Here is a 12,707-nt window from a genome sequence, read left to right on the forward strand (position 1 = left end):
TTACGCGCCCTCCAGACCATTGGGGTGTACCAGGTGTGAGAAGAGACTGAGAGATTGCACATGATGGACTGATGAGAGTCATCAGCGGTGTAATTACAGGGTGTTTCACCCTCGCAGAACGAGAAGACGACCAGGATATCCCGCCATTTGGCTGCTGTGGACAACCCCCGACGAAAAAAAAGAAAAATAGAACAACAACAAAAAATTACAAATAAATAAATAAGAACAAAACGGGCGACAAATAGAATATAATAAAGTATTGTAGCCTTTCCTTTCCCCTTTTCTTTTTTTTTTTAATAAAATGTTCAGAGGCATATTTAATTTTTGTTCGTGGGCGGAACCTGAAGTGGTGGTGAACGGCCTACCTAGTTAGCTTTAGGATGAATGTGGCGTTGACCGCGAAAGGCAGAGGTCCCGAGTTCGAGTCTCGGTCCGGCAAATAGTTACAATCTGCCAGTAAGTTTCATATCAGCGCACACTCCGCCGCAGAGTGAAAATCTCATTCTTGAAACAGGGAGTCTCACTTCACTGGCACAACGAGCGGCAGTTCCTCAGTGACACACTGCCACATGTTCTTGATGTCCATGTCTCCAGACATGATCCCATCCTACAGTTCATGGGTACCTAAAGGATTCCTTACAACTTCATCTGCCGTCTTCGGCAGAACAACGAGAACAGTTACTTTTGTCATCAAAGGAATCTTTCTTAGCGCAAATGAAGAATTTTGTAGACTTTATCTGCATGATTAGTGATAATAACATAGCAAAAAACTTTGGTTTTGTAAACATTTTGCGGTTTTTTCCTGTTTTATGGTAATTTTCCACTAGTAAATATAAATGCTTATACTCATTTTATTCTTTTTGAAACCCAACATCCTAGCACCACCAGCGTCCAACGTAGATCCAGCGAACATAAATAACCAGATTTCTAAGCTATTAGCAGAAGAGAAACCGCTTAGCTACTTGTAACTACTGCTTCATATAGCTTATGAAGACAGAATACATCGACACGCAAGTCGCCGAAGTGGCTTCATCTAAAAAGACTTGAAATACGGCGGCCGAACTCCGAAGAGGATACCCCGGCCAATAAACGCCATACGATCGTTTCATGCAGTGCTGTGGTTCAGACGTGCTTTCTCAGGAATTTAGTTTACAGTTTAAGACCGACGGTTGATACCAGTAGAAATACTTTGCCTGTTTGCCTGTGTCAGTGTTCTCCTTACAGCCTCCTTACTTCATCCATCGAGAGCTAATATGCCGCTACGGCAGCTGAATTTCTTCACCTCGTGTGCTATGTTGTCAGCAGGCTTGATGTTATGTATATTGCTAATGTAACTTCCGCTGTAAATTGTTGCTTCCACCTTTTTTATTTACTTTTAATTCTTATTCTGAGCCCAGTAACTCGGTCGTTCTGTTCAACAGTATAATGATGATACAATCACCAATAAGGACTTTAGTGGAAGAAATGGATCACAGGGTTTTCGATCGTCATTCACCATTTATTGCATACAAAACGATTTATTCATAAAATATTTCGAAATTAAAACGATTTAATTTACAAGAAAATATAAAGGTTCTCTAAACTCAAACAAAGTTGACGATTTAAAAACGACAATTCGTCAATATAAAAGTTTCAGATAGGAAAAAAATTATTTAATTTAAAGGGAGTTCTAAATTTTTTTTGAGCGTCTTTAACAAGAGCCTCTTAGTGGGCAAGAGCTCAGTAAGCAAGGCTTTACTTCACATGAACCAATTAAAAACAATTTTACCAATTAATAAAGTGTCGTGGGTGTAATGCAAATTTCCAGAATTTATTTACAACAGATAACAAACCCGAAGGGCTGGCAACCACACTAACAATAATTTGCCCTTATAAGAACAAGATGATGGCAATAAAGGGCAAGAATTCGATACAGTGAAATGAGGGTATAACAACCTCTGCTCATTTAGCGGGGGCGAGAGACCCTCATACTCTTAGTGAGTGCCACGAGCGAAATTCTTCTTATCCAACAACACATTTTGGGATGCATTAACATATGAATATTTCTTCTTTTAGAAATTTAAACATATAACAGTAAAAAGACTTTGAACATAGCTGCTAAGTTTCAGTGACCGTGTCAGAATTATTTTAGAACAAATTAGCCCTCGGTCACAAATATTAAGTCAAAATTGACCACGTTTCGACGCTACTATGAGCGTCGTCTTCAGAATTAGACTAACTATTCTAAAACATATTAGGTATATAATACATTAATAAAATTAAATTAACGTTTGTACTGACTGGAAAAGATGCAGTACTTACAAGTCACATATTAAAAAAGATCTAAGCCGGAAAGTCGACGTCATGAATAGTTGTGAGATGGTGAGCCGCTAAGGGCTGTTCGTACTGTGAACAAGGGTTGCAACAAGACTGAGGTGTCCACCTTAGAAAGTGTGGGCAAGTAAAGATGGTGTTGCTACGAGCGCCATGTAGTAGCCGCAGAACATGAAATTGTGATGCAGCTGATTCAGGCATAACGTAAGCACTAATAATAATAGGATGACGTTACATATTTATCTGCTTTAAATAGAGATACATTTTGCAACGTAAAAAACGTTAGTTATGTCATACAAGAAAACAGCAAAGATGTGACAGGAAAACAACATTTCGGTAAACTGCATGACGAAATCTGAATCAATGATCAAGCAATGGCTTTATACAGTCGAAAAAGTTTTTATTTCGCAGCTGCAGCTGTTCGTTGAGAATGAGGCCATCATGACGAGAGAGATGTTTGAAAATCTCCAATTCCTCTAAGACATCTAACCCACGCCCCTTCTTGTCGGTATGCAGAATACTGTTATCGCCTATGGCTTTAGACACGTGTCCAGCAATTAAGAGATAATCGGCAAAGGATGAATGTAGGGGACTGGTGCCGTTCTTTCTCAAAAGATATTCTTTGTATTGGATGGTGAAAGCACGTCCAGTTTGCCCTGTATAATAGGCGGAGCAGGTATCACAGACGATCTTATAAACGCCAGAACTTTCTGCAGGGGAGCGAATGGATTTCAAATTATGAATGAAGTTTCTCTTTAGATTATTATTAGGAGAGAAGGCCACTTTGCAGTTGTATTTGTATTTGGGTTAATTTCAGTGCATGAGGTGTTGAGCGTGGTAGTTCTTGCAGTTTTCTTTTTTAGGATATCGTCCACTATGTTAGGCGTATATTCATTATTGATTGCTATGGTTTAAAGTAAATTATTCTCCTCATTAAACTTTTCTGTTGAAAGTGGTATGGAGGTGGCTCGGTGGACGTCAGAGTGAAAAAAGGCAATTTTTTGAGACTGTGGATGAAAAGAGGAAGCAGGCACGATTTGGTCAGTATATGTTTCTTTTCGAAAAATATTGAAAGTGATGTTATTGTCTTCTATTGTAAGCGTCAAATCTAAATAATGTAATTGGTGGTTTTCGTTTTCGAGTGCAATAGTGAAAGAAATTTTTTCATGGAAGTCGTTAAAAAGTTTAAATATATGATCAATTCTATCGGCGTGTCCGTTATAGATGACTAGAATATCATCAACGTATCTTGTGAAAGAAAGGATACCTAGTGAAGCGGCTGAGACACGGTTAAACAGCTTTTTTTTTCAAGGAATTGATATAGATGTCGGCAAGGATGCCGGCTAAAGGGTTGCCCATAGCGAGCCCATCAGACTGCTGGTACAGTAGTCCGTTGAATTCAAAGTAGTTGTACTTGACAACGACATTAATGAGATTCATAAAAATGGTAATCTGTTCATCTGATAGATTTTTTTTTAATTGACGTAAATTTTCTTCCACAATGATGAGCGTCTCATGTAGCGGGACATTGGTATAAAGATTTTTAATATCTAAGGAAAAGAGCTTGGTGTCTGAACTGCATACTAAGTTTTTAATATTTTGGACCAAAACGTGGCTGTTAGGAACGGAATAATTGTTTTCGAAAACGAAAGATTTTTTCAAAGTTTTGTGTAGAAATCGGGCCAAATCGTGATATGCGCTATTCATGCTATTGGAGATTGGACGTATTGGATGATTAGGTTTATGAATTTTGAATTGGGACTGAAGTTTAGGGGGCTGAGGGCTCATATTGATGAGTGGTTTCTTTTGGAAAGGTTTTATAAGAAATTTTGCATTGTTAATGGCAGACCTTATTTTTTCCGTAATTTAGGAGTCTGATCATCATGCAGCTCCGATATGTTGTTTTCACTGAAGAAATTTTCAGTTTTAGAAATATACTCAGAAATATAAGCAATGACTAGACAACAACCTTTATCGGATTTAGTTATTAAATCATTTGTTGTTTAAGTTCATTATTAATGGAAGTTACTAAAATTCTGTCGTTATGCGTAGCATTAGACAAAGTAGCTGCATTTTTCTCTAGCATGCGGGTTACATCATACGCAATTCTGACTTGAGAAGCATTATCTATCTTATGATAATCGAGACCGATTTTTAAATCAACAAGCATATTTTCTCTCACATTTCTGTCTGACAGGTTAGGCCTGACATTGTATTTTAGTCCTTTTCCTAACAGGACTTTTTCATTCGCAAAAAGACCATGTTGGTTTTACTTAAAATTCTTTCATGGAAGACGTGACTGCTTTTTTGAAATGTATTCTGAAGGCATTTTTCATTATAAAGCAGACAAAAAAGATTGCTGAGCTTCTTCTCGTGTTTCTGCATTATACCTATTTTACAAATCTCTAGATGTTATTTAATTTGCATCCACATGTCGTCAATATTAAAATTATAGTTAACACGATAAGTGTTTGTGATATTTAAGTACAAATGGTATGTTTCTTCGTTAAGACGGCCTTTTCTAGCGTACAGCTCCTTTATCCTATTACAAATAATATTCTTAACTATAGGTCTAATGGATTTTGGATTTTTCTTACATACAGAAAAATTGATATAGGCTTTTGTATAAGTCGGGACAAGTCCCCTTTTTTCACACTGCTTGTTAAAATAGATAGCCATACTTGTATTTAAAATTTTCTTTTTTAATTCTTTATATTTAGACGCAGCCTTAGATACTTGGGCAGATAAGAAACGTAAGACTTTGAACATACCTGCTAAGGTTCAGTGAACATGTCAGAATTATATTAGAACAAATAAGCCCTCGGTCACAAATATTAAGTCAAAATTGACTAGGTTTCGGCGCAACCCTTGTTCACAGTACGAGCAGCCCTTAGCGGCTCACCATCTCACAACTATTCATGACGTCGCCTTTCCGGCTTAGATCTTTTTTAATATGTGACTTGTAAGTACTGCATCTTTTCCAGTCAGTACAAACTTTAGTTTAATTTTATTAATGTATTATATACCTAATATGTTTTAGAACAGTTAGTTTAATTCTGAAGACGACGCTCATAGTAGCGTCGAAACCTGGTCAATTTTGACTTAATATCTGTGTCCGAGTGCTTATTTGTTCTAATATAACAGCAAAAACATACCAACCCGAAAATATGATAAAGTACAAAGTTTAAAACCTTTTCTTGAACACAGAAGTTAGTGTCCAGTTGGAGAGCACAAGCTATTAAAGCAAGTACTCCAAAATTGTATGACGTACACAGGTAGTACAAAACGAATAAAACATCTTGTGTGTAAGCTCCGATCACGGAGTGGTCTTCGATAACACCGCCGCACACAACGGTAGCCACAGCTAAAGCCTCGCCAGCGCGTCCGCTCGCCAGCCGCAGGAGGGACAAACAGTGTACCCGTAGACTGCGGAGGTGGGAAACAAAGATCTCAAGCCCCAACCGCGCTCAAACACTCACGCCCACGCATAACAATACAAGCCCAGAACTTCCCAAGGAACCCCTATGCACTGACACAATTTCAACTGACTGTACAAAATATAAATTACAGATAGGAGGCTACAGCCAAATAAAGTGATCAAAAAGTTTCATTACTGAAATGCTCGGGTCAAAACTACATCAAAACTGCCACGAAACTAATTCACCAAGTATCCAATTATAAATCTGCGATATAAGCATTACATATCCGGTGCAGAGACTGTATCCAGATCGGCAGTACACAGAGTGAATGTCAGTACTGAGAGTGGGTAAAATGACAAACACCTACATTGATCACTGATTTTCAAGGTAACAATGTCAGCGAAGCAACTCTAATGCTGGGCCGGATAACCTGAATTACAGTTCTCCACCACTCCAACACAATAATCATGAATATGAATCCGAGTTCCGGAGCAAATAGGAAACTGCAATTAAAACAACTTCACGGTCAAAACACCGACCGCCGTGTCTTATACACTAGCTTATGAACGTAATCTGTCGAATATGTAAAAGTAATCGACCCCACATATATTTTGATGTAAGGTAATTTCATTTTAATCTTTGGTACATCCGCTACGTATATCTCTCGAAACTGTTGTGCACCTTAAGTGGGAAAGCAAAAAAATATGATTATGTGTACAGAGATTTTTAATCGGGAAAATAACACAGCAATTAACATCATCACTATAAATCGCCGTCAATCCCTATGCACTTGTGTCGTCTCTTGACAACGTAGTTCCATCTTCAAAGAAGCATTGCAGCATCTTTCACATCTGCTCGTTCGACGTCTTGACAACTTCATGAAAGAGGTGTTCCTTCATCGGATCCAAAAAGTGAAAACTACGTGTAGGACGTCTCGACTGTAGGATGGGCGTTCATCAGCTCATAAGTAAAATTTTTAATGCTCTGTAGTGCTTCACCAGATGTATAAGCGAGGGTATTATCCCGAAGCAAGACCGGAACTTGGAAAGCTCCACTTTCCTTTTCGGTTTGAGTCAGGTTTTAGGTCTCGCAGTAACTCACTGTAGCTGTCACTGTTCACCGTTCGTCCCTACATAGGACAATGAACCAGCACTGGACCTTCCAATCCGAAGGCATTGTTATGACAACCTCTCCTTCGGAAGGCTGCTGTCTCAAATTTTTGCTGAGGGATAAGATGAAAGTTTGCAGAGCATATCCTTCCATTTCGTTGGTTTATAGTAATTGACCCACGTTCCACCAACACTTACTGGGAGAATGTTAAAAATTTCCCTTCGTCCTCAAAATGCTTTAAATAGGAATTCGACACGTCCGAAAGGTCGTATTTCTGTTTGCTACTTGACGTGGTACCAAATGAGTACCAACTTTGCGACAATTCAGAGATTCACAGCAAATGCAAATCCTGAAGCGTGGCCATACATCACTGATTCTGGCACGACAAATTCCACAAAACATTTGCTCAGCCGAATAAGATTCCTTAGAGCAGTGAAGGAATGTAAAGGAACAGACAAAATACGCAAAGAAGATATTGGACTGGAGTTGAAAATTTGGTGTGAGAATGAAAAGCTGGACGAAAACAAAATGAAATGCAATGAACATCTACAATGAATGCATCCAGAGAGGCTAGGTGAGATGAAGAACTTCACACCAAAAAGGGAGAGATATTGAAAGACTGAGAGAAAGGTGGTAACCCCATCAGGACTCAACTGGCCTTATACGGAAAGTGCGGGAGAAGAACATTCTCATTTGAATTGATTTTTTTTCTGCCCAATACGACATATACAGTAGAACAGTGTTATTCCTGTTTAAGGCTGAACGTGCAACCTGAACTTTTTCCTATGTTTCCTCCTACATATAGCTCACTAAGAGACGATTAAAATAAAATGAGAGAGATTCCAGCTCACACAGAAGCTCAATAACAATTGTTCATTCCACAGGCAAGTCGTGACTGAAACAAGAATACAGGGAAGTAATTGTGGTACACAAAGTACCGTCCGCCACGCACCGTAAGGTGCCTTGCAGAGTACAGATATTGACGGAGATGCAGACATATAAAATTTTACCGTTATGGTTTTCCTTGACGCAGGTTGTCTCCACACACTATAAATCCAATCCTAGACATTCGGTTAGTAGAGTGATGTTGACCTGGTACCTCCTGAACTTCTCCGTGACTTTTCGTTATCACTTACAGCAAAATTGCACTACATCTTTGTGTTACATTTCTCTTATCAAAAGTAATCACTACTGAGTTTTATTGGTTTCTTTTAGCTTTATTTTATTGGAAGTCATTTTTCGAGAGCTATGTCTTATTGGTTCACACCGTAGATAAACTTACCTCGATCTAGCTGTAACTAGCTTCATGATTTCCCCGCCTCATTCGTCCTCTTTGCTTCCTACAGCGCACTGCAGTGTCTGCGGGAGAGCAGGCTTATCTCCAGCTTAAGCCCGAACATGAGAGTTGAGCTTTCTACTTTTTCTTATTTCGTCATGTACGCTTTATTTTCAGGCCCTTTGGCAAGATTAATTTGTACATCAGTAATCAACAAATTATGTTATTTGATGAGTAGCTATAAAATAACATGTTTGATATTGTCACGGAGAAAGTAGGTATGTGAGAAAGATGAACGACCAATATCTGTGAAGCGTGAGGACTTTTCAGTCGATTTCTGCATATCTGGTGTCTGTAGACAAGTCAGTGCGACCGTTGCCTTCGTTTGTGTAAGGGCCGTTACTTTTTTTGCAGGAATAATGGTAAGAGTAATAATAGAGCCACGAACTTAAGTGATGTTTCACATGTAGCTTGGAAAAACTGCTGTTGAAACCTATTTCCTGCTAAAACAAATGTACGGTGGAGACTGTATATCTAGTACGCGAGGTTTTGAGTGGTTCAAGCGTCTCCAAAATGAAATAGAAGACGTTGAAGGCGACTCACGAACGAGACGTCCTTCAACATCAAAAACGCATGAAAATATCGAAAAAGTAGGTAAGCTGATTCGATATAATCATCGGTTGAGTATTCGACCGATCGCGAAAAGTCTAGGAATTTGCAAAGAATATGTAAGGAAATTTTGTGGAACCAATTTAACATGAAAAAAGTTCTCTCAAATTCTCGCGATCGAACAAAAAGAAGTTCGTGAAAATGTTTGTACTCTCATTTCGAATACCACTAAAAATGATCCTAATATCTTGGAAAGCACGATAAAATTTGACTAATCCTTATATTTTACTTATGAATCAAACAGTAAGCGCCAATCCATGCACCGGAAGCCCCAAACTTTAGGTAGCGAAAAAAGCTCGAATGGACATATCAGGATTAAAGCGATGACGATTGTTGTTTTCGATATTAAGGAACTTTTATTTTCTCTGGGCTCCTGAAGGTCGAACTATTAATCAGTATCAGTATCTTGAGGTTACGGAAAAGTAGTGCATGGGTTCTGCATACAGACAAATTACTGGCCAACACCGCAGTGTCTGTTAAGGTGAACAGCAGCCCAGGTTTGGACGATCAACTTTATTCTTCGGACTTAGCGCTATGTGTCTTATCTGTTCCCCAAGGTCAAATCTTCATTAAAAGGAACAAGGCATCAGCGCGCTGAAGCATCGAAAGAAAGGGCAGTATGTGCTATCAGGCCCTCACAGTGGAACCTTTCCAGCACTACTATCATCAATGGAAAATTTGTATGGAGCGTTGTAGGCATAGAGGAGGGGAGTATATTGACGGTGACAGTAACTAAGTACGTACGTTTCTGAATAAAATGTTTTACAGCAATAATCCCGTTATTTTATAGTTACACCTCATATATACGCTTTCACTAGACACACTTCATTGACATGTCCATGCCTAAGCGATCAATAATTTAGGGATATTCAGTAAGTTCTCAACTGTTTTGTTTAAGGCATACAGTTACAGATTATATGGCAGAGAAACATAGTCGATTCATAATTTTACCGCAGTATTCTCATTAATAAAGTTATATGAAGACGGTTTGTTTCCACTAGCCTCACAGGAACGGTACATCAAAACAAGTCACGGTAAACTCCGACCAAGCAAATCAATTTCTTTGTGATGCCTCAAGATTTAATGATCTGTCAAACTATTCTATATCAACTTGCTTAATACCTGCATTAGTGGATGTGAGTGTAAATTTAATATGATACAGGAGTCTCACTTCAGCGATTTTTCCAATTTCGGCGCTATTATTTACGACAAACTTAGACAAGAATATTTTACCACTTTAAAGATTAATTCTATAAGTGCTTCACTTTCACCGTAAAGTCGTCTCTTCGTTTTCCAGGAACCAAGATTGGGGCAAGTGGGGCAGAAACAAGCGGTGCTGAGGTAAGTAGCAGTTTCGCGTCATATAAGAGCTCATAATTGCCCCATTAACTACCTTCTGAAAATATTTTACTTCTAACCGGTCCTTTGAAAATGTCTGGACAGCTCATAAATCACAGAGCTATCATGCAAAATCTCCCCTGTGAAATGTTCAGTGACAGTTAGCAAACGGTGACCAGTTCTCTGTGTAATGTATTATCGCACGCTATCGGCAGTTTTAGGGAATGCAAAAGAGTTTGAGGCGTGGCAAAGCACACGCCTATCTCTGCCACACAGTCAGTCTGTGATACCAGTTGCTCTAGCTGCCACTGCCGCTCTGCTTTCTCCAACTCATTTGTTTCAAAGGTCATTGTTTCCTACCTGCTGTTATTTGTTAAGACGAAGTTAATGGGGGGCAACTCTGTAGACGTAACTACTGTTGACAAATATCTGAGTCGAATAAATCAGTACCTGTAATATAGGTTGGCCTTACGTACGTAAGTATTGTCTTCGTAGAGTGGAAAATTATAGCAAGCGAATGCCATTGCTTAGTAACGGCCTCATGATCTGGGTTAGAGACATCATCCGATACAACTTTTAAATCACAACTAAAGAAGTCCAGTTATCGCTCGAAATGTATGATAAACAAAAATTGTAATGTTGGATGTCAAAAATGCCGCTTCTTTACTTGTATGTGATTTTGTGTTAAAAGCATGAATTAAATGGGTACAGGTGACACCTCTGTCTTGCAGCAACGACCTTCATTTACGTGGTAATATGAGTTATTTTTTACTGGAAACCTGTACGCGCCTCATAATAAATTTCAAATATGACATCGTATTTTTGTGATGCTATCAGTTTTAATGATATCCTACTTTTAGGTTTTGTCCGTAAACTTAATTAATAAATGTAATTAATATATTTGTCCCGGAAATGTTAGCTAACTGTTTTTAACTTTAGGTATGCTATGCTCGGTTACAGGCAGCATCAGTGGAGTAAAATAGCTAACTAGGACGCGTTAGACGCTTGCATGTGCCGTTCTCTGCGTCTCCAAGTATCTCAGTTTCTTCATTCCATCACCAGTTTCCAGCTTTCCGTGTCTTTGCTCTGTGGGTGCAGACTTTTTATTATATTGTGAGGCTACTTTTCCGTCCATCCCTTGTAGCACAGTAAGATTTCAGGAATCATGCGTGATGCCTCCTTTTTATTCGGACGCCTGAATAGGCTCACTTCACTGAGCACATTTACTTTGGCAGTGAGAGCAGTATAGAGCAATGGGAAACAAAACAGCCAGATGTTCTCCATGAGCTCAAACACAGCAGCAGAGAATATTTTAATGTACGAGTACTGCGATCCACTGCTAGGATTAAACGAGAGGTCATCGGCGTAGATGTACTCTTAAATCGAAATGAGGGAAAATGTATTGCACCCACGAACATAATCGTTTTAGTAATCCTGGTGATATGGTAAGTGGAGGCATAATGTTGCGTGTGTGTACTGACCACTCACCAGTTAATGTTTCTACTGCACTGTAATTCTTCCCCAGCAGCGTACACTCCGCCCCGATTTCATTTTTATCGCTGAAAAAGTGCGATTGCATCTAACAGCGCAGGTGAGTAACTCTTGGAACGAGAGGATATTATTCGGCGAATGCACTGGTCTGCCCATTCCCGCTCGACTTGAGTCCCATCGATGAAGTGTTGGACGTGTTGTGAAGACGTACTGCAGCACGTCAGCGACACCCAACAGTTGTCAACCGCGCTGGTGGAGGTATGGAACGAATGTGGCCAGCATGAAAGCATTGCCGTCCGTGGTGATTACGCACCGTATTGAGAACCATACGTTGAATTAATGTGTCATTTTTGTTCGTCTCGGTCCTTCTCCCAAGCTTCACAGAAGCTCTCCTGGCAGGAGGCAGGGGAAGTAGGAGACGAGGTACTGGCGGAAGTAAAGCTGTGACGACGGGTTGTGAGTCGTGCTTGGGGAACTTAGTCGGTAGAGCATTTGCACGCGAAAGGCGAAGGTCCCGACTTCGAGTCTCGGTCCGGCACACAGGAAGTTTCATATCAGCGCACACTCCGCTACAGACTGAAAATTTCATTCTGGAATGCTGAAAATGTCTTTTGACATCAGTATTCAGACTAGTTACCCCGGGTTATGTGTCTTCAAACTAGCATATGTTGTGAGCGCTGCTAAGAAAATGGCGTGTTTTGTAAGTAAGTGGCAACAACACATATGGTACACACATAGATGGAAAATCGCCTAATATACAAGACCACATGAACAACACAATGTCCTAAATAAAACCGACATTACTGCCACCATGGTAACGGGAACGGCATATCCGGGCGTTCTACCGTAACTGCGGATAGCCACCCAGGGAATTCGAGGATGGGCTGGCCAAGGTCCTGTTAGATATCATTCACCACTGTACCAAACTTCATTAACTTGTACAACAATTTTTTAGGTATAAGATGAGGATCGGCTTAAGGCTATTCAGTTATCTGCATCCGGTTATTTGAATAGATAAATTGAGAGAAGAATTCTAAGGGAAACTTTATTACTCAAGCATATCGTCTGAAATACATGGTAATGAAATGGAT

Source organism: Schistocerca cancellata, chromosome 6, assembly GCF_023864275.1.
Source record: "Schistocerca cancellata isolate TAMUIC-IGC-003103 chromosome 6, iqSchCanc2.1, whole genome shotgun sequence".
Lineage (NCBI taxonomy): Eukaryota > Metazoa > Arthropoda > Insecta > Orthoptera > Acrididae > Schistocerca > Schistocerca cancellata.